At 41.3% G+C, this 27,669-nt stretch overlaps 1 long non-coding RNA gene across 3 annotated transcripts in view; it reads right to left on the bottom strand.

Annotated features, from left to right (window-relative positions):
* Positions 1-6,111: 6,111 nt before the first annotated feature.
* Positions 6,112-27,669, bottom strand: part of LOC146544481 (uncharacterized) — a 30,878-nt gene continuing 9,320 nt past the window's right edge. The window contains exons 3-7 of one of the 3 annotated variants that reach the window (XR_014883077.1): positions 16,057-16,206; positions 15,717-15,920; positions 12,590-14,657; positions 7,302-7,360; positions 6,112-6,368 (exon numbers count right to left, since the gene is read on the bottom strand). This is a non-coding gene — a long non-coding RNA (uncharacterized LOC146544481). Of the gene's footprint in view, positions 6,369-7,301; positions 14,658-15,716; positions 15,921-16,056; positions 16,207-27,669 lie in introns of all 3 variants that reach the window. The other 2 variants (XR_014883078.1, XR_014883076.1) reach the window with 2 other exon arrangements.

Consider the following 27,669-nt stretch of genomic DNA (forward strand, 5'->3'; position numbering starts at 1 on the left):
GTCCCTAGGAGGGCTTCCCACTGCAGAGGGGTACATTCTCTCTGCTCGCAGCCTTCAAGAGGAGTCTGTCAGGCCACAAGTCAACTGAGGGAAGAAGTGGTTTTGTGTACTTTTAACCCTGAACCTCCTTTTTGCTTTTGGACACCAGGGTACAACGGTTCAGCTAGGTGAAGAAGTGGACCATAAACAATGGTCTCTGCTTCCATATTTACTCAGGAATGCTATACTTGACAGCACATGTTTCCAGTAGCGGAAGGCTGACTTCCTGATGTCAATATGGTATTTGGCAGCTAACACATACTCCCCAGAGTAAAATGTGGCACAGCTTGACTACAGTTTGTGAGGGTCTACAACATTCAGAAGCACTGGCTAAACTCTTGTTTTTTGACAAATAGTGCACCAAATTGTTCAATACAAAAGAAGGAAGGCTTAGCCACAACCCAAGCAAACGGTGGACTGTTGTTCCAAAAATACTGACAGCAAGTACAGGAATATTTCCTTTGCATACAAAGGAATTCTAATAATCTCTGAATGAAGACAGGCTTTTGACTGTTTTGTGAAATAAATATTTTCCTTGTGTAATATTGCCCAGCAGATTAAAAAGCAACTAAAGTACAAAGTTGTGTCTAAATTATCTAAAGCTGCAGAATTCCAGGAACTCATGTTTTGTGAAGCTTCATATGTACATAGCATCATTAAGAAATGTCAAGGCCATATTTTACTCTACTCCCTTTAAACACATAATAGAAGAAAAATTTTATTTGCAAAAATATCTCCCTGTTACACAAAAGATGCTGTTTCCCTGGGAAAAGTTGTGAATTCTGATTTGTTTTTGAAGGAAGTGATATTTTTTTTCCTGGCAGATCTGATAAAAACAACAGCCAGTGATTATCTAATCTGAAGGTCATGTCACACTCAAACAACTGGAGTATCTACACAGTAGATGGAAATTCTGCTGTCACCACCCATCACGACAACCGTCGGCAAAATAAAAGTAATGCTACTGCCTGTCTTCCTGGTACATCCCAAATTGTCTGGACAGTAAAAATAATTCTCAAGAACAAACAAATAAAAATCTGTAAAGTGTGGATAGGCCAGTAAATTTTCAGACAAGTAACAGAGGTCAAAAGGAAAAGGAGCTACAGCAGTAAGTAAATTTTTTTAATTGTAGAATTTCAGCTATGTTCCATTTAAGAAAGCAAGAAATAAAGGCGGCCTAGCTCTATGGAACAAATAACCCATTGTGCCAGCAAATGTGTTAATGAAGCCTGGTGTTCCAAGGGTTTGGGTCTTTCCCCTCTCTACTCTTCCATTTCCTGTGATCCTACCCTACCCATCCAACACTTTCATTTTCTCCAACACAAACTCTCCCTTATGCACTTCCACTGTGCCCCATCCCTCTTACTGTCATGACCCACTGCCTAGGCTCCCCTTTGCCCAGCTCTAGAGTACGTGCTGGCTGGGCACCAGAGAAGGTAAGGTACAGGGTCCACAGTGTTGATTTCCCCTCAAAGGGACGTTATTTGGAGGTCTCTGCCCTCTGCTGAACCATCTATTTTCATGTCATTTTTCATCTTTGAGGTCTTTGCCTCTCTGTCAGGTATGGTTGATGTGGCACCAAGAATTCAGAGGGACAAAGAATGAAGAAGGACATGAGCAAGTGTGAAGCAGGGAGGTGTAAAACCTGCTTTCCTGAGAAAACTGAGAAGCCACCTATGCCCATGGTGCCAAGAATGGAAATTATAGCCAGCATTTCCCAAGAAACCCCATAAGGCCTGCTGCAGCCTCTCCACAGCTGGCTGGCCAGGGACCAGGGGTGGAAGGAAGGGGGATGGCTAGGAGGGGTCTTGGGTCCATCTACCTTGGCCCTGCCCATGTTATGCATGTATCCACATCTTGTGGGAGTTTTTGTGCCATGGCCAGGAGGGATAGGAGACAGAGCAGTGACATGTCACCACTGTGTATGGGGTCACTGATAGAGAAGAAGTGGACTGAGCCTTTCTCCTATGTGGTTCGGGACTAACCAGACACCTCGGCAGCAGGAAGCACAGCAGGGCAAGCAAGCGCTGTGACCTACATGGTCCCAGGGATGCCTGCCTCAGAGGGAAGTAGCACGCTGTCATCATGCTCCTTCCTGTTCTACTTTCCACACAGCTAGAGTGCAGAAAGGGTGGCTTGAAAAACCCAGCTGGAGCTCAGTGCACAGACAGATGTAACCCTGCTGAGAGTAATAGGCATTAAATCATAATGAAGCACAACGGTTATCAAAATGCAGGGTATGATTTCTTTAAAAAAAAAAAAAAAAAAAAAAAGTGTTGGGCAAGAGAAGAAGTTGCTCATTCCTTCAGCCCACACCAGATGGCACCAGCATTTAGTGAAGGCCGCAGTATGTTGCTGCTGCTTTTTGGCAAAAGTGAACGTATCACTTAAGAAATGAAAGCATGGTCACTGTTGGCAAGGCGTTATGCTGCCTTCTCCATTGCAGCATGCAGGAAGCCAGAACCAAGAGCTAGCTATGGCTACCGCTCTGATTTCAGGTTTCATTTTCTCTTCATCTGCTTCTGAGAGTAATTAGCTCCCTTTTACTTAACGAACAGTCCTGACATTACTAATTCACTGTAGAAGGAAGGGGAAGACTCAATTCACTCAAATTTCTTCAGAGTAAACTTAAGCAGTGTAATTGTTAATTAAACTACCTCATTGAATTTAATGATTTGGAAAAAAATCAAGAAAACAAAATTACATGGGAGAAAACTTCTCCATTTGGGTTGCTCTGCTGCTCTGATCAGAACCTCTACACCTGATATCAAAAATGCATCTTCATCTTTCACATTTTTGCTTATTTAAACACAGTATTTCCCTAGACCTTTTGTGTTTGTTCTGTTGCAAACCTGGCAAGGAAATGGCAAATGAGAAGGAAAAGTTTTCATAATTAATGATTAAGAGAGCAGCTAATGAATGCCACACATCAGTGCTGGTATTGTTTTCATACAAGGGCTCAGCATGTACTAGATCTGGTGGTGGGCTTTGGGGTGTGCTAGAAGGCCAGTTTCTCATTTGTTGTTGTTTTCTTTTTTTGTATTACAGTAAACCGGAGTGGAAAGGAAAGAGAGGCAGAAAATTCTATGCAGGTAGAAAATTCATTAAATAATGACTGGGTTCCCACTTACATCCAGCCCTCAGGAAATGATCTGCACAAGAGACCTGCTGAGAAGAGGGGAAGGAATGCTCACTCCTCAGTGAGGACTCAAATGACACTGTCACACCTTAACGCCATCATTTTTCCCAAGAACATGCCATTGGTCAGGCCTTGTGTACTTAATATCAAAGAGTGGTGATTTACATTTCAGCCGTGTGTCTAAAAACAGAGGATTCCCTATTTCTTTATGGTGCCTGCATCTAAATTACATCGCCTCCTGCTGAAATTCAAACGGATATACTTGATACGCAAAACAGCTCCAGTCTAATTAAAAGCACTGCAGATAGATTACTCTGCATGCCGCATTTGGTATCCAAAGATGATTTAACCCTGCATGTTATTATGACTTAGAAAGCAGTTGTATGGGAAGACAATAGCATCACTGGGACTCAGATACAAGGCAGAAAGAAAGATCACAATCTGATAATAATAAGCAATACAGTCTACTAATAATAAATAATATAGTTTTAGTGAATTCCGACTTAACTGTAAAATCCCTTTTGGATTCAGACCACAACAGTGATATCAAAGAGTTGTTCCATTCAGAATAGAAAACTCTGCTAAAGATCATAGAATCTTAGAATCCCCAAGGTTGGAAAAGACTTCCAAGATCACATAGTCCAACCATTCACCTATCATGAATATCTCCCACTAAACCACATCTAAACAATTTTAGAACATCTCTAGGGACCATGACTCTACCACCTCCCTGGGAAGCCTGTTCCAGTACCTGACCACTCTCCTGGAGAACTATTTCCTAATTTCCAACCTGAACATCCTCTGGCATAACTTAAGGCCATTCCCTTTAGTCCTATTGCTAGTTAAATGGGAGAAGAGGCTGACCTTCACCTCACCACAGTCTCCTTTCAAGTAGTTGTAGAGAGCAATAAAGTCTCCCTGAGCCTCCTCTTCTCCAGACTAAACAGACCCAGTTCCCTCAGCTGCTCCTCATAAGACTTGTGCTCCAGACCCCTCACTAGCTTTGCTGCCCATCTCTGGACATGCTCCAGGGCCTCGATGTCTTTTTTGTAGTGAGGGGCTCAAAACTGAACACAGTTCTCAAGGTGCTCAGCAGTGCTGAGTGCAGAGAGACAATCACCTCCCTGCTCCCACTGGCAACACTATTTCTGATATAAGCCAGGATGTCATTGGCCTTCTTGACCACCTGGGCACACTGCTGGCTCATGTTTAGCTGAGCATCAACCAACACCTCCAGGTCTTCCACACAGTCTTCCAGCTACTCTTCCCCAAACCTGCAGTGTTGCCTAGGAGATGGGAGTTTGGAACTTGATGATCCTTGAGGTTCCTTCCAACCCAAGCCATTCCATGACTCTGTGATATTAAACAGGACTGGCCCTAGTATTTATCCCTGGGGAACACTGCTTGTGACCAGTTGCCAGCTGGATTTAACTCCATTCATCACCACTCTCTGGGCCCTGCCATCCAGTCAGTTCTTTACCCAGCAAAGAGCATACCTGTACAGACCAGAGGCTGCCAGCTTCTCAATGAGAAAAGATGATAACATTTTGTCTTTTCTGAAATGAGCAAGAGGTGATTTTGCACAGAACCACACAGTACATGAACAATTGCCAGAGATTTACTGTAGTCACTGTAGAAACTTCTCCATTGCTCATGATAACACTGTCAGATATAAGAAAGCACATAAATGGAGAGGACCAAAGAAGTGATTTAAATATTGTATCACAGAACAAAACCCTAGGAAAAATGATGAAAAAAGAAAGCAGAAAATACCAACACAACTGCTTCAGACCTAATAGAGAGTTCCTAGTCCCGCTCATAATTTCAATTGTTTGTAGCAAATTAAATGATATTTTCCAAGGACTCGCCTACAGCTGAAGTGATACCCCTAGTACAAGAAGGAATGTACAGTTCAGTAATATGGTTGATCTCCCCTTAATGTAAAGACTTTCCTACATGTGCACTAATGCTTGAATTAGATTTTATTTTTTTTTAATTAGTGCATGACATATACTAGTTTTGTTAATATATAACTGAGAGGGGAAAAAATCCCTTGGTTACTTGATTATTTTGAAAAAATGAAATCCCATTTAAATACTGGAAATGTTTAAAGCACAATGCAACAAAAGGGCTTTAACTTTACCAATGTATAATCAGTTGCAGATAATAATGAATGCTAACTTTAGTAGGTGTCGGCAGGTCTCCACAGGAATGATAAACAAGAACATGTATGTGCCACCAGCCAATTCTTAGTTCCTACCCAGTGATATAGATAGTTGGTCACAGATCAATCGTTATTTGATCATGAATTCTGTAAGAAAATATTGCAAACTTTTTTCCTTACTCCTCAAATTTTGGAACATTTGACATCCCATTCTGTCTGATTCACATGCATGTTCCCACAACCTTGTTAACTCTGCACCCTTATCTTGGACAGCCTTCATTATATGTTCCTGCTATTAGATATTACATTTTACACAAGATAAAGATTGTGCAATTGCAGTTTCTAAGTAATTCAAAATGAAGAAGAGGAAATAATAAAAAGCTTTTTAGTGACTGAGCACAACTCAATTTTCTTTTGAAATGTGCTTTAAAGATTTTGTAGTGTGGCTTTGACAAACAAGACAGGCTGCTCTCATATATGCTGAAGTTAGTGCTAATGGATTCGCTGAGGTAACTGCAAAAAAGAGTTAACGACTAATTACTTCCCCAAGTACATTCTTTCTCTGTCAAAAAAAAGCAATACATCAGATTGTATTATGAAAACTAGAATTTTTTTTTCAATTAAATTAACTCTAACTATCTGATAAGAGAAAAAATTGCCTTAAATTAATATTTATTTGTTTAATTATTTATTTATTTTAAAAAATCCTTTTAGGACACCAAAACACTTTCTAAGAGCTCAGTACTATTTATATAGAGAATATCATACACTGTGCATGCACTCATCCTTGAATCAGGAAATGGTCTGATAGTCTACAGTTTAAAGGAAGTTATAAACCACTGTTTTTGATGTTTCTGGAGCTTTCCTAGCTTATACAATTTAAGGAGTTCTTTTGCCTGTTTCAGCATACCTGAACAGATCACAGAAATTTTCCAGATACTGATTTCTTCAAGAGATGAGTGGAAAACCAATCCCCAGCTATTTGTGTGAAGAGTGCTATGAATGGGTTTCAGTGAGCAGAGGTATCTGAAACATATTCAAATTAATAACCCTAATTTCAGTAATGCACTTAAGATCACTGTCCTCATCTTTATGTAAGAAGAGTGCCTTTTTTTAGAAGTCTTACATATACATCTATGTGAAATGAGCATTTCTTTAAAATGTCCTTTAGTACACGATGCTACTGGCTCTTATCTTTCATATACTTATCTCTTACTTCCATCCAAGCAAACACACTCATCCTAGCCGTAGTGCAAGTTTAGATAGCAGCTTTTCTAAGAAGGTTCAAGCAAGCTGTTTTGCAGCTGGACATTTAAGCAGAACTAGTTAGCCCAATGCTTATCCCATGGGGCTAGAGGGAGCTCATAAGAAAACAACTGCCAGGTTTCTGGTTTACAAGAGGTCATATGCCCTCTTTGAAGGCCCTTGCAAGACTATGGCACTTAGGACTGAGCCAAGGAGGGAGAAAAATAGAAGAAAGGGAGATGACAAGGCAAGGCAAGTTTAGTAAACTGAGAAGCTGAGAGAGCAGCACTAGGGAAGCAGGAAGCGCTGAAGCAGAGCTGCAAGCCATGAGATGCTCAGTGGAACACCCACTGCTATCATGGGCAGCCCTTCTTCACAGGGTCAAGAGCCACTTAGGACAAATTAACTCTAGGATTCAGAGACTGAAAAATATCTAAGCTGGTATGGATAAGAAAAATAGGGTCTGCAGTTGATAGGTGATGAGTGGAAGAGTTGCAAATATTCTGTTAGGGCAAAATCACAGAAGAAATAGGATTTTGCATATAGCTAGGGTTCTCTTCTATTTGCAGCTTCTGTGAAAAGGCTTTTTCCACTTCAGCTTGCCAGTATGTGAGCTAAATAAATATGTGGGCAATGGCAGTCCCTATTCTACAGGAAGCATGTTGGAAAATGTTCAAATAACACTCAGTGGAACAAAAAATATATTTAACTCACAGTTAAGGGGCCATGGAGTTCAGCTGCATTTGACCAACTTATTGCATGCTGATTCAAGCCTGTTGAAGAAAAATTGTTACAGTTAAGTAAATATCTACCAATGCCAGTGATGTCACAGCTATACGCAAACATCTTTCAGATGAATTCTTTGGTAAGCAAAATTTTCCATTACGAATGCTTCATTACCCCATTTGGCTGTGCCTGCCTGTATAACTGCAAGCTGCCTCCTACGCAACGGGTCTGTGGGGACAGCATCCACAGAGCAGCATAGTGAGGAAACCACACCAGTCCCACATCACGGCACACCTGACAAGAGCAAAACCTACCGAAATGCAGAAACAAATTCTATGCTGGATACAAGTGTGGTCCACTTGTGCTTTAAGACACTATTGTTACTGTTTTTTTTTTTAAATTTTATTTTGTCTAAATATGCTCGATTTGCCATATGTTCTGCAAACAGCACTGTGACCTAAATGTTACACCATGCCAGCTTTCAAAGCAAAGGAATTGCAGCAATCTTTGAATATGGAATAAAACTCTCTCTGCTTGGCTTTGAGCTGAGAAAAAACACATTGATTGGTTTTGACTTAAATTTTGCAACCACTAGTCTCTGACACCCCAGCATGCTCAGCCTAAATGGTTAATGCATCTCAAAACAGGATATTACAGCAGAAAACCAAATTAGCAGAGAAACAGTGGGAGTGCAAGGCCTTTTCCAGTTGTCCCCTCTCCCTCACCTATCAAAACAAGCAGAGATAATATCTGAATTCATTTGTGTCTAGTTAAAGTCCTGTGCAAGTGCATAGACAAATTAAAAGTAGATTTCTGGCTTCCAGCAAGTTTTGTTTATATTTATCCACATTGCAAAAGTTTACATGAACAACTGCAGTGAAAGACAGATTCTCAACGCCTTCCCACTAAAACCCCCACTAAAACTAAAACAGGATTACCTGCTCTCACCACAGAAAAGGGGACTGATCATGAGAGGTGAAAATCAAACAGCTGCAGACTTGCTGTGCTGTGTCCTTCCCCACTCACATTTTTCTGTCCAGCTGTGGGATCACCTCTGCACTGCAACATGAGGCAAAAGATAGTGGCATGTCCTAACTGGAGATGGGTAAAGGAAGCGAGATAGAAAGGAGACACTTCTAGTGTCATAGGAACTGCCAACTGCCATGATGGCTGAAGATGAGGGAGTAAAGTCACCAGGCCAAAGCTAAACTTATTCTCTAAGAAAGAGAATAAGTTTTATTTTGTGTCACTTAAGTTTGCTTTTGCTGCTGTGATGTTTGTTGTATGTTCGCCAGATGAAAGAGAGAAAACTCATCACTTTCTAGAAATTCAGCCTTTCCATGAGAATTCCTCAAGTTCCATTCTTTATTAAATTTCCAATGAAATTTTAATGCAGAGGTCCTAGAGTTGTAAAACAAGAGGCTGATCTGCTTTTCCATTGCACTCAGCTGCTTCCATGCCAAATCCTTGTATGTCCAGAGTCATGCACACTTCTTCCCTGATTTAAAATAAACAAAGGAATCCATGTTTCCCAGAAGGGTTGGGGAGGGGGAGGGGGGGAGAAAGGAAACCTTCATAATAGGGAGCATTTCTTCCTGAAAGGGAGGAGAAGTAGCGGAGAAGGGAAGAGGGAAAAACATGTAGGGCATATTCATGATATTAGCCTAGCAACAAAACACATTGGAAGGCAAGAGCACTTCTGGCATTAAATACACTGAAAGTCTTCATTCACATTAACATAACTAAACAAAACCATGTTTGTGATGGGAAAATTTCATCTTAACTTGGTTTTTGCAATTTTGCCCTTGCCACCATTCCCACTGGGGAAACAAATCCAGCAATAACCTTTCTATGCGAAAGTGTATTTACTGTAACAAGATAGATTCGTTCTGGAAAATTTTTTGTCAATATATCCTTTGTTAGGCAGTATCTTCATCTCCTAGCAACAGCGTGGGGAAATCCATCAGGGACATGGAATTGAACAGCAAGATATGATGGTTCACTGTAGCTCAGGCATTTTTTGAAATCCTCACTGACATGCAAATACCTTTGTGCACTTACGCCCGCGTCCACTGATGAACAGATGAATTGATCTAAAGAATGGAAACAGTGAAAAAGCACTCTCCCTCTCATTAAGTACAAATTGAACAAGACATGCAAAATGCTGAAATAACTGCTCTGCCTCTCGCTCCTCAGAAGGCTCTCTCACATTACATATGCCTCGTGGGAAATTGGACACATACAGGGCACATTTAAAATGTTTAAATGCAATCACAAAGTGGTTTTCCCAGCCCCAAGCTTTGCAGTGTCACATTTCAAAAGGCAGGAAAGCAGTAATAAACCTCCTGTAAGTGTGCAGACAGGGCTGCAGAAGGTGGCAGCAGTCCCCAGGTGCCCATGTTTCAAGGTATAGCCCTGTCTCTGCTTTTATTTCATTTCTTTCTTCACAGAGAAAATCTGTGTTCCATTTTAAGGGTGAAGTAAAATGCTCTGAGGGTCTCTGAGGGCTTTCTTTGGCCATGTGCTGTGATATCCTTTGGGCTGCAGGATGTCCTAATCTCTGTGTTTCAAGGCCGTGTTGTTCCAGCTTCCCAGGTGTGGTTTGGAGCAGAGGAACAGTGCTGTAGCCTGGTGGCCTGCCTGTGGCACAGGGAGCTGGATGGCCTCCTCTTGCCATGTCCTGGTTGTACCTGCAATTCTGGGGCTGACAAAGCTCACCTGTGCCTCAGGTGACTCCATAAATGTATGAATACCTTACTGCATTAGCTGCACAGCTCCAGAAAAACCAGGGCTGCAAGAGAAGATCTGGGATGTAGAAAAAGGCTTTGCAGAAGGGATTCACCAGAGAATCTATGGAGCAAGTGTAAGGGTTTCTGATGAAAGGAGTCCTCCATGTACCATTGTATGACCCCCAGCTCCCAGTGTGAGAGCTTCTGTGGGATCACTGCTGGGAGACTGACCCCTCTGCGCCCTGTCACACAGCAGTCTGAACCAGTCCTTCACCTACAACAGGCTTTGATGGACCACATGCAAAGGCCTCCTGAAGTCTTAGTAAGTGGGAACATGACAGTTGAAATTGCCTTCATGTATTTAGCTGTACATCCCTTTGGATTTGAAATCTCCCCATATACATTGCAGAGGATTTTTCCTACCAAGAGAAGGGATGATCCAGGGGCACCACCAGCTCTCAGAGAGGCTGACAACACATGCTGCTCTCTCAGATCTGCTTTATTTCAGCTGGGAAGAGACAAGCCTGCTGCGTGGGCACCTCTGCATAGCCATGCCAGCCTGAGGCTGGGGTTGTCCCTGGGGGACACTAAAAGCAGCATCAAATCAGGAAGAGTTTTGTTATTTTATCCTTTTTTCTTTCTTCCTTTCTTCCTTTTAATGCATCTTGTAGATTTGCAAGGGCTGGAGGGGAGGGTTAATTGGCAACAGAGTGAATTAATGGTTCCTGATATGAAAACAACTCTGTCAGAAAGGCAGCTGGGGAGACAGGTGGGAAGAAAGCTTTCCTTTGGTAAAAGACTGTCGTGGAAGAGAAAAATATTCTCTGATTACTGGCTGTTGCTGCTGTATTGGGAAGTTCTGAGGAGGGGCCTGAACTCACTCCTGCCCACTCCTGGAGCAAAAAGGCTTTTGTTGAAGGAAATGTCAGGCTTCTCCATTCACGCTGCATTTGAAGAAGACATAGGCTCCATCCCTGTGAACTTCTCACTTTAAAGAGGAGTTCAAATGGGCATTTTGCTCACCAGCTGCCCTCAATGAAATTAGCTTTTTGGATGGAGTATAATGATTTCAGGCACTGTGAATTTGTTTCCACTGAAGCTGTGTTTGCTCTTGAACTTTCTGCCATTGACTCGCACACATGTTCAGTATATAGAGAAAACACTTTGGTGTGAAACAACATCATACACAATGAGTCATCTGTGCTCTGGTCCCCAGCCATCCCACGGGGAGCTTGTGCTGTCAGTCACGCTGTCATTTGCAAACACAGCTACAAACACTCAAAACCAGACAGTTATCTTGTATAACACCTTATGGAGAATCTGCCTTAAGCAAACAGGAGCCATGTTAATGTATTTTTGGAAGAGCTAGTGTAGAACGATAGATTTTTTAGTAAGGAGCCAGCTTTTGGACAAGTTCTGTCTGAAATGATGCATTTCAGTGAGATGACTTCAAAAATAATTATAAATTAACCTTTGACTTACAGCTGAACCTGGCTTGGTTTCTATGGCAATGTGCAGCTATCATCAAGTATTAGCTTCTTGTGTGCAGAAAAATGCATTTATTCATCCTAGGGAATTGCACTAAATAAATTAACAGTACTAGCTCCAGACATCCTGATGCCACTGTGTTATTGACTGATAAACCTGAAATCCCTTCATCGTGCACATCCATTTGCCTGTGAACTCACACCAGTCCAAAAGTCTCCCACTATTTGAGAGCTAAGGTATCTGCAATGCTTGGCTGTTACCATTTAGCCAATTAGTTGATGAGTAACAGACACAGACTGGTAAAGTGATGTCAGACAAGACAAAGAAAGACCTTTATAAATTAAATATATAAAAATTAGCATAAGGTCTAAATTCTCACTTAAAGTGTTTGGAGATTGAAATAACACATTGCTTGCATGCCCTCAGCATCACAGCAGTCATTACTCAGTGTTAGCAAACACTCTGCTTGGCACATCACTGCCAAATTTGGCATCTCTTCTCCCCTGACCAAGCAGCTTGCCACTGGCATTAGTCTGCATGGAAAACAATCACAAGAATTATTACCACCACTGACGTCAATGATACGCATTCCCCTGTATTAAAAAAGTTGTCAATACCTGTTGGCAGAGTGAAGATAATACAGTGAATGGTTCACTGCTAAATCCGGTCAAAAATTTTTCACTTCGGAATCATCCCACCAGGTTTGGTGGCTGAGGTCTAGCACAGAAGAGTGATGCAGGACCCCTGGCAGGTTTTGCCTGCCCAAACGAGCTGTGACTTTGCAGTCCTACTTCTGCAGATGCTGTAATTAAATGATGGTGGGAAAAGCCAAACTGGTGCAAACTCTCCCCAAAAACATAATGAACCACAGTGGTAGAAATGTACAATGATGTCATCTCCTGAGAAACATGCACCCAGCCTTTGTTCCTCCACACTGCTACCAGCAAAGCCCCATCTCCCCCCACAGACATCCCTTAGGACCATTCAGAAGTAAGAAGCACCACTCAGCTTCAAATCACAACCCCAAAATTTGCTTGTGTGCTACTGCATTACACCCACCTGGGTTGCGGGCTGTCAGTTTTAACGTGCCATGGACTTTTTATTTTCTTTTCACCAGCACACAGCCTGGCTCAGGGGACATAAGCTGAAGCGCCTGAAAGCACAGATGGCCTATCTTCTGCTTGGAAATGCTGTTCTGCCATCCTGCAAGCCAGAAACAAAGCTTTGTCTCTCTTCAGAGTGCAGGCTCTGCTGCACAAAACTTACAGTTTTTTCGACTTGGTAACCAGTTCCTCCCCCGGAAACCTTTGTGTCAGGGAAGAACAGGGAAGAACATATCAAACTTCATACTTAGGTCCATATTGACACATACAGCCCATCTGTAGAGCCACGTGCTGTTGCTGAGGGAAGACAGCTGCTGCCTCTGGTGCAAATAAATTCATCTAAGTGTGCAGAGATTGGCCCAGAGTGAAGCAGAAATCTAAACTCCTCACCAGTAAGGCTTTTTTCTCAGTCCTCTCTGCAAAAGAAGCAGCCTGAACTTCTGCCCACACGGGTCTGCATAAACAGTGTGGATCCAATTACCTGATTGCAGAATCTGGATCAACACTTTTTTTTTTGTCCAGCCAATATGCTCTGCCACTGCTCATTTATCTAGACAAAAATCACAAATATTAAACAGTCAAAGATGGTAAATTCACTTTCCCAGTATTGGCACAGAATAGGTATTAGGGAAATTCATTCTGTGATAGATTGGACTTGCTTTAGGATCTGAGATGAGTGCAGTTAAGCTCATTTCCCTCCATAAAATATACGTGCTTTTTCCATTGGATGGGAACATGGCAGTTGTGTGCTCCTCATCCTCCACCCCAGCCCCTTCCCACTCTGATCCAGGAGCAGGGAATTCACATTCCAGTCAGTAAGCTCTGTCACAGCACACCACTTCCCAGCCATCTGCTATCTAATAAAACAGCCCGTCTAGACAAACCCCCAGCCTGGCAGCAAATCTGATATTGCACTTGAAGCCATCAGAAGTATTAATAACCTGCCATTGCTACACTGTCAAGACTCTTCCCAGGGAAAAGGGACGGCCTTTGCAGACCCGGCCACCGGGTGTTCACAGCAACAAGATCCTTCTTGCTTCCTCATCCGAGGAGCAGGCTGGAAATGCATTAGAGACAGTGGGGAGTGAGTCTGTGTTTGTTGAACTCAGGCTCACTAAGAAATGGATTAAAAGTATCGTCCATAGCCAATACCATGAAAAATGAGCTTTTTTTGCACTGTGTGAGATGAGAGCTTTTCCTTCCCCTTCCTCTAATATTTTTTTCTTCTTAAGTGAGTTGATTTGAAAAGAAAGCTGTCATCTCTCTTTGATGTACCCCGCAGCACTGATGAACCGGGACTGCAGTTTGCAGGCATTTCACTGGGCAATTCAGAACCAAGCTCATGGGGCAGCAGTCTTTTCAGAGAGGGCCACAGAGCCTAGAAATAAGTTCAGTTCCAGCTATTTCAGGAAGAAGTTTTGTAGATCCTTTATGTTAGGAAACCTGGGAAACCAAATTACGAAAGTATGTAGGCTATTAGAAGGCATTCCTCAATACCATTTTATTCTCTTCAGAAAGAGCTAACAAGGTGATAAAAGAGCACACAAAGAATGAGCATAGTGCTACAACACTAGGATTTGCACTGTCTGTCCAGAAGCTCATTTTTCTAGTTGTTCTGTCCACCAGAGCTACATCTACAGTGATGCTGCAGTACTTGCAACAAGTCCAAAAAGGGTGACGGAAATTTTGCCTAATCTATGAATTGAGATCTGTTTAAGGCTTTTCAGATGTGACCAGTGAGGTCAGAGCACTGACTTTGCCATTCTGTGAAAACCGCAATTTGAGTTTTCAGGGCTGAGCTGAGTTCAACTCAAAGATCTTCACAGTGAAATAGAGCTTGATCTTGAGAAAAAATGGTGGAGACTTGATAGTGACAATCCTGGAACAGAGAAGTAGATTTGGAAACTGGAGGAATACTCACCCAAAGGAGAGGAGATGTGGAGAGAAAGGCAATGACCCCGAGGGCAGAAGCTCCAGAGGAGACAGCAGGCACAGCCCAGCAGCACTTCCTCCGCAGTAGGCGTCTGTGTTACGATGATGGATTTGGTCATGAGATGTTTCACTATTTGCTGTCATAATACAACATCACTATCATTCAGCCAAAGGGGGTAGGAAAAGGGGAAAAAATGTCTGTAATTCTGCAATTTTTGACAACTGGAAGTAGAGTGAAACAACTGACTGATTGGAAATGGATTCTGTCAAAGACTAATTATAGGACAGCCATGTCACCTTTAGTAGCACAGGCAAGGCCATTTAAAAACCTATTTAAATTCTAAGAATAATAGCTATATTGATTAGGAATTACAGCCAATGTTATGGTTTCCTTGTAGTAAAATAGAACTAAGCTGTTAATCTAAGCTGCAGTGTTATAAACACATCCAATTTTGATTAAACTATTACGAAAGTAAACACATCATTATAATGAAATTAAAGTGGTAGCAAGAATTGTATGAAGATCCAGCCAGATCTCAGCGACATTAAGATAATAGGTAGAAGTGCAGAAAATATTGATTGTGTGTGACTAATAGGCTGCTTCACAAAGGGAAAAAGATTTGCACGCTGAACAACTCAAAATGAAAAATATTAATAGCAAATCTGTAAGTGCTGCTTCAGTGTAAGCGTGAAATATCAGATGTTAGAAAAGCCCATTTCCAAATTATTATTCCTTTCATAATTATGAAGTATGAGAATCGGAGGTAGTATATCTGCTATTGACACACAAAACACTGAAAAGATATAGATGGAACATTACTGTTTTCGGGAGGAGTTACACATTTGTATCCTAGCATTAAGGAAGAATGTATTCCTGTTTAGAGAGAGACCAAATTATGCTTTTTCTTTCCTTCTCACTTAACATCATGAATCACAGGTCTATGTTTTTGCATTTGTTTCCATTTGTAAGCTGGAGCTAATGTAGCCACACATTGAAAAGGGCTGCTCTGACAGGGAAGTCATGAAGACAGAGGTAATTCAGACTTGCAGTGATGAGTACCATCTTAGTTTTATATTTTTCCTGAATGCATCTCAGATACAAACACTTGTTTATTTTCCATCTGTGAGACTTGTGCCCTGTCAAAACTCACATTTTTGCTGTGAGGATAACTCTGTGACAATGTTTCCATCCTCTGCGCCCAGCCATGGAGAGGTCAGGGGTCCCTCACACCCCCCTAAATGCTGTGAATGCTGCCCAAGGCCTCCTGGTGCCCGGTGTGACGCAGCCACCCATCACTCCCACACAGTCAAACAACTGTGCTCAGAGGAAACTGCCAAAGACTTCCAAAAGAAACCTACTTGGAGATGAAAGAGAAAATTATGATGATAATCAGCTTTGCAAAGAGAAAAGGAAAGCCGTTTCTCTTTGGGAAAATTTCCAGCATTTGAGAAAGGGGGAGAAGGTGGGGAGGGAGCACAATAAGGTCTCACATGTTCAATTGATTGTTCACATCTAACAAAAATAGCCCCAGCCTGCTCCCATTGTCCTGCAGCTGCTGGCTTCATTATCCTCATTGTGCGTTGCTTCGTGGCCGAGCAGTATGGTTGCCCAGTTTCCTCTCCTTCATTTCCTAATGAGATCTGTGATGAACAGAAGGAAGAGTCAGCAACACTTCAAAACAATGCCTTGCAAGTTTTAATGTGAATCTACAGAAACCCCAGGCTGCTTGCTCACAAGATTGTGAGGTTTTTTTAGGCAAGCACCTGGGCAGGTAACTGGGCACTTCTTGAATCAGTTTCACATCACGTGCTTTATTTATTTATTTATTTATTTTAAATATTTTGATAATTCCCAAGGCACATTTATATTATGTGTATTTCATGCTTGCTCATTAGGTGAGAAGAGAAGCTTCCTGCATTCAGTGTCAAAAGATCTTTATCCTGGGAAAAGAATCTGTGCACAAAGATGTGAACATGGTGTTTAAAAAGTCCCCCTCACTTTTATGTACTCAACAGCGAGTATTAACTTGCCAAGGGATCTCTACATGCAAGCAGCCTTGGATGGAGAACAAGGCATGTGGGAATGCTCCCCTCATTCATTCACTGCTGTTTGAACCATACAAGCTACAGCTGAAATATCAAACTGAGCTGGTGTAGCAGGATTGCTCGCACGGTGAAGCTGCTCAGCCCCTGTGGACAGGAGCCTGGAACATAAATGATCACTTCCAAGAGTGAGATTTTCTGCATACAGAAGTTGAACATCATTGCATTGTAATTGAATGCTGTGAGATGGCTTGAAAAAAATCCTGTCAGTGAAACAATCAATCTTTAGTTAGAGGTGCTGGATGATCCCAGACGGCTAAAGACCAAACTCGAGGCTAAAGTGGAGTGTCCTGCCCTGACATTTCATCAAAACCTCACCTTTCAGGAGCACGCATTGGCACCCAGATGTAGGTGAGCCTTACACAGTTGGAGGAAAAAAAAGTTTGGGAATAATCAACAAAAAGGGAAGAGCACCTGTGAAAGCATCCTTGCTAAGAAAATATTTTTCCAGCCCCACTCCTCCCTCAGCAATCAGTCTGCTTCCTGGACGAGTGACCTGTGAACCCTGGAAACTCAGCCAAACAGATAAGCTACACTTCAGTTCACCTTATTTGCTGCCAGATCTTCAGTCTCAAAAACATTTAGTACTCAACAACTCTTAATCCAAATGTCAGCCTTCTCCTCTCTCCCCTGCTCAAATATTTCACATAGCTCTAAGCAAGGAAAGTCTTCTCAGGCATCTTCAGAACTGCTAACAGCTCTCCCCATAGCCCCTTCCTGTGCTCACCAGAACCTTGAAACATCCATTTGGTTTTTTAAACAGGTATTTAAGGAAAAGGTGAAAAAATGCTTTTTGTGTTTTAAAAACAAAGAAGGAAAGGAGATAACTTATATCACTGGCAGGTCCCTGAGTTATCCTTGACTTCACAGCATCTCACATAAAGCTCACTCGAGAATCTGGAGTCTGCAAAATAACAGGGGTCTTCAAACTGCTGTTAACTCTATTCACAGTCTTTGTCTACTGTAGCTTGACCTAAATTCTCCAATATCCACCAAAAACTCCTCATCTAACAGAAAGGAACGTAAAATAAGCTTACTTCAAATGTTGCTACTCTGCTACTCTGGCATATATTTTAGCAGCTTTTCTAGTTTCCTATTTTCTCTGAACATTAAGATACTTGAATTTGTAATCCCAAAGTAAAACTGAACTAAAAAAATACACTAATTAGATAACAACACAGAAAAACAATAAAGTAAAGTTCTATCTCCTTCATCAGCTATATGGCTGTTTAAAACACACAACACTTCATTAAGTTGAATTAAGAACAATAAAGATCAATTAATATTGATTAAATGCCAGAAAAAAGATGACATTAAATAAATGGTAGGTCAATTCCTACTGCATAAAAACTGAATTGTGCTGAATGTTTTGGCAAAACATTCTCCTTTAAGTTAAATACCTAGCTGGCTTCCATTTAATCACTTTTTCTTGGACACCATACTGTACATTTGTTGTCCCTAAAAATCTCCACGACCTTGCAGATATTTTTCATTACTATGGTAACTGCTTTGAGAAAAGCTGGTGATAAAATCAGAGACAACCATCACTAGACAGACTAAATCAATCACTGTTTTATTAGCTGTATTGGTTCCTTTATACTCTTACACAGAGCTAAAATAGGAAAAGCAAGAACCAGCTTATTCCCAGGCCTGGGGCAGTTCGCACCACTATTACATACAGCCTGCGTAATGAGAAGAAATTGGTACAGCCAATCAAAATTTGCCACATCGACTGCCTAAAAATATTGTATCCTCCAATATCCCACAGTTGATTTAGTTTTCCTGCTAGATCTTCCTCCTCAGGCATATCAGAATAAGCTTTATGCATGGCTGAGCTTGAGGTGCCCAGGTTCAGTCTGCCCAAGACAAGCCGATCACTGGAAGCAGTTTTTCTATTGGAAAGATTCACATCTGAATATGTGCACAGCTACCTTTTTTTGGTACCTCATTTTAACGCCCCACTGGTCTTAGGAAATGAAGTTAGGAAGAACTGGAGTGAGCTTTGGAGTGAGCTTTGAGGAAGACATCTCTTGTTTACACTCTTATGGCTTGGAAACTCTCTTAGGAGACCAAAAACATAGTTTTAAGTCTTCTTAGACAGAGGAAAGGTTTGAACAACATATTTCTAGTATCTCAAAAATTATTCAAGCAAGAGTTATGGCAAGCACCTTCCACATTTTCAAAGAAATCCTGCCTCTTTGCTCTTGGTGATGGAGGAAAGCCCTGTCCTTTGAGATGGGCTGCCACTGGTCTTCCTCACGGCTTCAAGGGAGGAACATGCACACAGCGGTGATTCTAGACCTTTCAATATAACTTGCTTTGCCCCATGACAGGCAGTGTTACTGTAATGGTGTGCATCAGAACCCAAACCAAGGTAGGCCAACATCTGTTTGTTCACTCCTTTCTTTTATTCTCCACTTTCGATCATTCCCTTGCTTGCATGCATGATTGCTGAAAAATAAGTTTGCAGTTCTTCAACTGGACAATTTCTGATATCTTGCAGGGTATCAACATCCACAAAATAGAGTCTAATAAATACTGTAATTCCCTTTTCTGGTGGCTAACAGGCTGAGCAACTATCTTGCCCCCCACGACTCTCTTCGACCTAGACACCAAGCACTGCTGTCTTGTGAGGAAATGAGGATACTTGGGTCATTTATTGACTTCAACAATCAAAAAAGAACCCTTAGTCTAAAAAAATGCTCTGTTGCTTCTTAATTCTGCCTCCTCCAGGAGTGCCAAAACATTCTCAAGTGTGTTTTGGGAGGATTAAGTACTGTTATCTGACCTGATAAGAGCTTGATGATGTTCTCAAATACTGTAAGGGAATCACAATGCTCTCCTTGCTAGCAGCAGCTCATCTTTCCATACCATATAACTCTTGCACTGCCTTTTTGTGACTAAACAGAGCATTTGGCTGGAAAGGGACTATCCCTCACCCTCTGCAAGCTGCTAAGTAAAACCGGAAGGGATGCATAGATCTTTGCAAAGGTTCCACAGCTGTAGTCATGCTTTGCATCATCAGAGGTTTTACCAACTAGTTCTCTGTTCCAGTCTACTACCGCTTACCACTGCCACCTCCTGGTACTGAAGTATACTGAGATCCAGCTGTGCAAGATCAGTAGGGTATAGAAACACAAAATATCCCAGACCCCAAGTTCTGCTCAATTTCTGCTGTTTTCTACAGCCTTTTATAAGTAGCTATTTATTTTATGGATAATCAAAAAGTTTCATATTCTTACACGTATAAGGAAAAGGCAGAGGAGCTGTAAAGGCAAGAGGTCACTGTGGACATTCCTTTCCAAGATGCCCATGACACAGCCAAAACAAATCTATGCTCACCAAACCAGCTGGAGACAAACAGGAGAAACCTTAAGAGTTTAAAATTCTAGTCAGAAAGTCTGCATTCATTGGAGGACAGGACATTCCTGCAGCATGTATGAACATTAGAAATAAGAATGGAGATTACAATTGAACACTTCGGAAGCCTCTCGGGCAGTTACCCCAGAGCCACCATGGACACAGCCCTGTTCTTTCCCTGGATCAAATTTTTGTAGGGCTTTTTACAGAATTTGCTCCTAAAGAGATAGATAGAGGGGGAAAACTGACATGTATCCACAAAATCTTTTCCAGCAATACTTTCCCACTTCATCTTTGTCTGTCCATAACTTCAGATTTGAAGGAACAGCAGCCCTCTCCCTTCACATTAAATCTTTGCTAATGCTGCAGAACACGGCCCAAAAGCCAGACAAGCATTCAGCCTCTGGCTCCAGGAGAGGGCAGTGAAACACGGTTAGACTTGGAAATGGTAAACATGCTCTGAAATGTGTAGTGATTCCTTCTAAGTCAAGCCAGGCGTTGACCTTGGTGGCACTGGTGCAGGCAGTTGCAGCAGAAGGAGCTGAGAGTGTAATCGCAGGTGATACAAGCACCGTACATTGATTTGTGTCTCTCTTTCTCAGGGAAAAACATTATACAACCTCTCCTCTCCCTCTCTCTGCCCACAGAGAGGAAAAAAAGTCATTAGGAGGCAGTGTTCACTCGCACTTGGGTTAATAGATCTCACTTGTTCTGCCAGTGCAGAGGGAGGCAGAACCAACTGAAGAACTTGGAATTCTGCGTGATAATTAAGACAATGTGCCATACCAGCCCTCAATCATACTTTTGGATGCTGCAGTGTCCATTACACTTCTTGGAGTGACTGCAGCTGCAATTAAACATTTTTGATAACTCATAAATATAACATTAGTTGCCTGCGTTAGGCTTCTGATAACATCATTCATTTCAGATCATTCAATTAGTGCAGACAAAGGGATTTCTTTCCAGGAGACATAATGTCATTGTCTCTGGAAAGGAACGCACTTCCCAATGACTGTTTATCACTCTGTAATTATAGGGCTGTAGCAGCCATTCTCTATATTACAAGGAGTCCTTTCTGTGCCCAAGGATCCAGCAGTTCTTTGTTTTAATTTATTTTCCTCTTAAATACCTCCCGCTATTTAAGCGATAATTCCCTGCAAATCAATTGTTAGCAGCATTTAATGACTGGTTGGTTAATTAATAGCTGAAAGCAAAGCGGAGGGTGTTTGCTGCTCTAACAAACCATCCAATGTTAACTGTGGTATTATTGCTAATGTACCCTATAATCAATGACTTCTCGTGGCAGTGGTGTAGCCTATACATCACTTCAAGAATGGACTTGGCTGAGTTGCAATAGGTGGCACGAGGAAAGTCACCAAGGCAGTGATCACCACAAATGACCCATGTGGTCAGTCTGAAAAGGGCAGTCCCCATGCTCCCCTGGAGTAATTTTGGTCCCACAGACACATCAGTCTCATCTCTTGCTTGTCCTGGAGTCAGCCAGGAGCTGGTTACTGAAACTATTGACATCAACACAAGAAAAAGCTCTGGCTCTTCACCTGTATCAGAATCTGATTAACAGAGTGCTAAGACTGTCTGCGCTCTGCTGGACATCTGCATTAAGATGGTTTTAATGCCAGGATCCACTCTGCATCTTTCTCCATGGGCAGATTCTTGGATAATCCCTTTTCACAGTGTTCTCTTGTAATATTTACATAACCGTATTTTGGCTTTTGTCTTTCCTGAAATAAGGTTTGGAGTGATGCTGCCATGGATAATGGAGGAAAGCCTAAAGCAGGCGGCAACTGATGTTCACAGAGTACGAGTAATGGACCAGTTGGCTTATTATGAACTAAAATACTGCAGAATCTTCAGTGCAGAGGATGGTAAGAGAGAATAAATGTTGACATTTTTGTGGTGAGCAATGTAAGAATATAAAATCAAACAATTTCTGGCATATAGTCAAAGCAGTGTTAAAATGGAAACTCTAGAGATAAGAACATTTTTGCATTTTTTCCTGAGCAGAAATGTGAGGCTGTACAAAACCTCATGGAATGAGCTCCCTGCTCTGAAGCACAGCCAGGGCCTCCCAACAGGCACTGTCTGGCTTTTCTGAAAGAGAAAAAAAAACAACCAGCAAGAAGCATTTGTGCCAACTCTTCTCACTCTGACATTAAGTACTAAAATAAGATGATTTCTGCTTGTTAGCCTCTCTGAGATCAAAGAGAACAATGTGCCACTGCCTTGTTTATAGCTATCACTTATTTTCATTTTATATATATATGTATATACATATACACACATGTATACATATATATATATATGCACTTGTACACAGACATACACTGGAAGTCTGCTGTTAAGTTTCTCTTTCAGCCTTCTCCTTCCTGAAATAAACAAACCCAGTTTAAAATTCAGCATCTCCTCATGTTTCATGCTTCCCAGTGCTCTATGCTCTGACTGCTCTTCTTGTATTTTCTGTTTCCTCTTCATCTGCAGCAAAACATGACACCAAAAGCTGGATGCAGTACCACAAGTGAAGCAAAGACATGAAAATAATTGTTTCTCAAGAACAGCAGTCCTCTTCATATAACCCAGGACATTTAATTCACGGTTCCCTGCAATCATCAAGTCTTTTACATGCTGCTGCCCACTTATTTTCCCACCATCGCATATTGTCTCTGCTTCTCACCTTCCCAGGCACAGCATTTTAGTCTGTTCCTGATGAAATTTCTTTCAAGTATTCAGGAATAATTTCCCTGAACTGTAAGGATAATTTCATATTCAGATTGTGGCCTCCTGAGTCTTGCAGCATCTTGTAATTGTGGACTTGTTTGCTTGTTCTTCAGCTTTAAAAATATATATATTTAATAAAAGGAGTATAAGACAAACTGCTGAATTACATACTTGAAATATCCTTCCTGACAGTGATCCAGCACTAGCTGTTGCTACAGAGCTATTTTTCAACTGGCTATGCACCTACCCTATTGTAATTATATCTATACCATACTCCTAAGCCTGTCATATATGTCATAAAGTGTTACTAAAATCAAGCACTGTTGCATTTGCTGCTTCCTCTTTATTCACTAGACAAGCTACTGTGACAAAGAAAGAAATGAGATTGATTTGACATCAATCGTTCTTGACAAGCCTATGTTTTCTTTCTTTGTTTTTCTTTTTTTTTTTCTCCCTTCACTATATCAGCTGGCTACTTACGAATTGATTGTTCAGTGATTTCTTCCTGAATCTTTTAAGGATGTAAGTTAGACTGACAGGCCTGTAATTCCCTGGGTCCTCCTTCTCCCCTCTTTAAAACTTAATACACTGTATTTGCCCTTCTCTTGTCTTCAGGGACCTTCTCTCTCCTACATGAGTTCTTAAAGATAATCACTAATGGCTCAGAGATTGCTTCAGACAGTGCCTTAAGTACTCTGGGGTGAACTCCATCAGGTCCTGCTGACTGCAATACAACCATCTTATCTGAATATTCTTTAATCTATTCCTCTCCTGTTCCAGTCTCTACTTCTGCCTCCTTAAACATATTCAGTTTAAACAACTGACAGCAGATAAAATTCATAATTCAAAACGATTAAACATTCTACAATATATTTTTAAAAACTTATCCAGATTTAGTTTATATTTCCATTCTCCAGCTTACAGTTTTAAGCATATATAAACTCATTGCCTGTATTCACTGATCTCTATTCACTAGCTGCTAAACCACTGCTTATGGATACATCTCCTGCTGAGAATGGAGCAGAAAGAGGAAATGCAACTAAAACATTTTTTCACTTAGACTTTGACTATAGACTTACAGACCTGTGCTGTGATAATAGAGGTTTCCATTTCTCCCAAACTCTGTTCCTAAAACACAGCTAGCAACTTCACATCCATGTGTGGCAGAGCTGTGAGCCAAGCACTATTCTGGATGAACAGCTACGGCAGTCTGAATTTGGCGAACTGTTAAGCCTGTTCTCTAAAAGTGCTCTAAATTTCAAAGTACTAAGTCTATGTGGTTTGGTGGGGTTTATTAAATTTAGGGGCTTTTGTTTGTTTGTTTGCTTTGCTTGTTTCTTCATGAATCTTCTATACCTCATCTGATATACAAACATAAATGCCGCCTAAACGGCCCTTTTCTTTGAACTTTACTGCAATCCTCCTTTCATACTCCAACCTTGTTCTTTCCAGTACTTTTTTTTAATGAACATTTACTTTGAAGCAACTCATCAGCCTAAAAATGTTTTTTGTTTATTTTTTTTTAATTCAAGAATCTGTCCATCCTACACTTATGTTATCATCTCAGTATTTTATAATCCGTTTGTGGATAACTGCATTTTCATCCCTAATTTTAAACTCCTACTTGCAACTTTGTCTTCTGCTTTATACCCCCTTTCATAACTCTCTGAAGAAGATGATGATAAAAGATCCTTTATCTCATTACCATCTTCCTTAAAGTTCAGTAGCTCAGCAGGCCATCTTTTACAATAAATTCTTCACGTTCTGCATTTTCCAGTTCTCAAAGCATGGGAGTAGCCAAGATCATAAATCTGTTCAAGATTCAGTTGATAACGACCTATCCAACTGACAGGTTGGCCTTAACTGAACACTGAGTCAGTGTAGAAGTATTCAGGACCTTATCCCTTGCCCAGACTCTCAGTAAAAATTTAAATCAAGGTTTTTGTGGTAAGTATAAGAAACAAAATCAAGCACGTTCCTCTGAAATTAGGAAATTCTTATTGATTACAATATCTTCAGAGAACATCATTTTTTTCTGGGTAGGCAGAGATACCCATGGAGCTCTGCTCCTCGGAGAAGGCTCCCTAGACAGACCTATTATCTCCTCTGAGTGAATTTGGTCATCAGCCTGAGAGGGGAAAACTTGACATAGAGTTGAGTAAACAGAGCTGGTTTAGTGATTTTTAATGCTATGCTTCCAGGTCATAGGAACGGTAAGTTTTCCAGTAGAATAAATTCTCTGCTATGGCATCAAGTATTCAGGTCTTCTCAGTAAGCTGCTCAGTATTCTAAAATACTGAAATAATACTCCTCTAAAATAGGAGGAGTCACTGTCATCTTTATTGAGAGGAAGAAAGTATAGCCTTTGATTCAAACAGCTGGCCCTGGCATCCAATTATATGTTTTCATTGCATAATAATAATAATAATAAGAAAAAGAGTAGAAGAAAATTAACTACATTGATTCATGCATCGATTTCTGGCTGGGGTTTCATTTTTGGTTACTGCTGGGTATGCAGCATCAGCAGGAGTGGTTACTGAGTCACGGTTGTGCTCCACAGCCAGTAACCTGATCACTGTGTGAGGAGCAGGGCTTTTCTGCTCTCAGTTGCGTGAGGAGGAAATCTGGCTCCTCCTAATCACAGGCTGCCACAATGGGAACACATAACTCACTCCTGCAGCACGTGAGCTATTCCAGCCTCTATAATATGGTTCCCCAAAATAAAGAGGCCCTGTTGGTCTTGGCTATGGGGTATCTTGGAAGTGGACACACATCCCTGTTGAGAATGCAGTCTTGGACTTGTCCAAGCTCTCTGATGCTTCAATCATTTTCTATGAGGCACAAGCCAAAATATATCACTATGAAATTAATACTGTCCAAAGTATAATTCTGGCAGTCTGCCTTAACTCTGCTTTTTAAGCATCTTTGAAATCTGGACATTTTTAACTGGATCTTGAAAAATCTGTCATAAATAAATAGGCTCCTGATTACAAAACCTGCATATCATGTGATGGTGTACTAGGGCTATAATCACACTCAGTTTCCTCTTACACCAGAAATCCTGCAATGGACTCACAGTACCATCTCAAGTAGCAGTTAGACAAAAACATCACAGAAAAATAAAGTCTAACAACTAATCAAGGAGAGAACAGATCCCAACCAGGTGAGGATAAAAAACTCAAGAAGACCAGAAATGCAGCACTAGCTTGTTCCCTAATCGCTGTTTTCAGCAAGAAGATAGTAATAAATAATCTCTCCTTCTTTTAAAGTTACCTCCCTGGAAGGGAGTTGGTCAATGTAAGACATAGTAACTTGCCTTACAAGATAAGTGTACATTCTCCAGACTACAGAATTCCTGTTGTTTGTGAGGAACTAGATAAGTCTCTAGCAAATTAATGCACTTAGTATGTATCCCACAGATTGACATTTATTTGTTTGAATATTTAAAAACATTATGTGCATTACTCAGGCTTCCCTCTGCTGATAGTAACAAACTACCTCAGATATCGTGCTTTTTAGTATGTTCAGATATAGCAAGTAAGTGTCCAGTTAAAACTAGAAAAGATTAAAATATACATGTATTTTTTGTGTTGGACATGTTAGCTTTAGAGGTACTGGGAAAAGAAGTACGCTATAAGAGTGCTGTATCTATGATAGTAAAATAGCATTCCCTAAAAAAAAACCCACAAAATAAAACAAACAACAACAGCAAAAAGACCACCACAAATACAAAACAACAAACACGCATCTGTAACTTGCCCCCGATGCTACATTCTGCAAATTGCTATTTTTCCATTCTTGAAGTAATCATCCATGCTTATCATCACACCTGAGCAAAAATCTGAATTATTTAAAAAATAACTTAAAAATAGCAGTATGCTTTACTAAAATGACTACAACATACAATTTTTAACACAAAAAATCTGCATTTTTTTCAACATATTAAGGCTGACAGAAACAAAATGTTTCAGTTGTGGTTGTTAAGGCAAACCAAAATTTGTTACTCTGTCTTCTTTTAAAGTGAAACATATCTGCAGGACTTAACAGCAGCTGCGAGTTGTGGTTTCCATGCTCTCCATGTCTCCCCAACAGGCAGCTCTGGGACCCCACTGCATCTCCTGGAGTATGGCTTCCTATGCTAAGGTACAAGGGGGCTAAACCAACAGCACACAGCCTCTACCCCACAGCCGCCTGCAGTAATTTTCCACTTGATGATGGCCCACAGATAGCCTGCAGCAGCTCACTTGGAAATCCTGACCCCCATGACAGAGCTGCTCACACAGTAAATCTCTGTGCCACCCCTGTTCTGCACCCCTCCCTCATCCCACCTGCTCGGCTAATAGTCAGGCACTGAGAGAAGGGGCTGCACTTCAGGCATCACACTGCTGAGCCTAGGCACTGTGTTAATCTCCAAACTGAAAGGAAAATAACCAGGAGTAGCACAGCATATCTTAATCTTCACCACTGGCAGTGACAGCTTTACTCAATTTTATTCTGCTATTGAGTAATCAGGATGGGTTGAGAAACAGGAGGAAGGGCTGCTCTCAGCATCAGCAAGGCAGTGGGCACTTGAATTCTTTGGGGAGCCACTGTCCAGCTGCCTCTTCATTACTACTGAGATCTCCACTGCTGCCATGAGGCAAATTCTGCCTGCCAGGAAGCCAGCTTCTCCCACAGTGACCACTAGCTATTGGAAGCAGCTGCGGTCTGGCTCCTCTTAGCAAGGTGCTCACACGTGTGCCTGTGTTTATGTGCTTCAAAGAGCTTAATAAGGAGGCTTGAAAGTGTTATTAACTCTCAACAAGTCCCTCCTCACATCTTTAACCGGGACCATGACCATTGCTTGCACTCCTCATCCTGCGTGTGCCCCAAGAGCCAGGACAGTCACTCAGGAATGCCAGGTTT

The sequence above is a fragment of the Meleagris gallopavo genome, chromosome 4 (assembly GCF_905368555.1).
Source record: "Meleagris gallopavo chromosome 4, MGAL_WU_HG_1.1, whole genome shotgun sequence".
In the NCBI taxonomy this organism is placed as follows: Eukaryota; Metazoa; Chordata; class Aves; order Galliformes; family Phasianidae; genus Meleagris; species Meleagris gallopavo.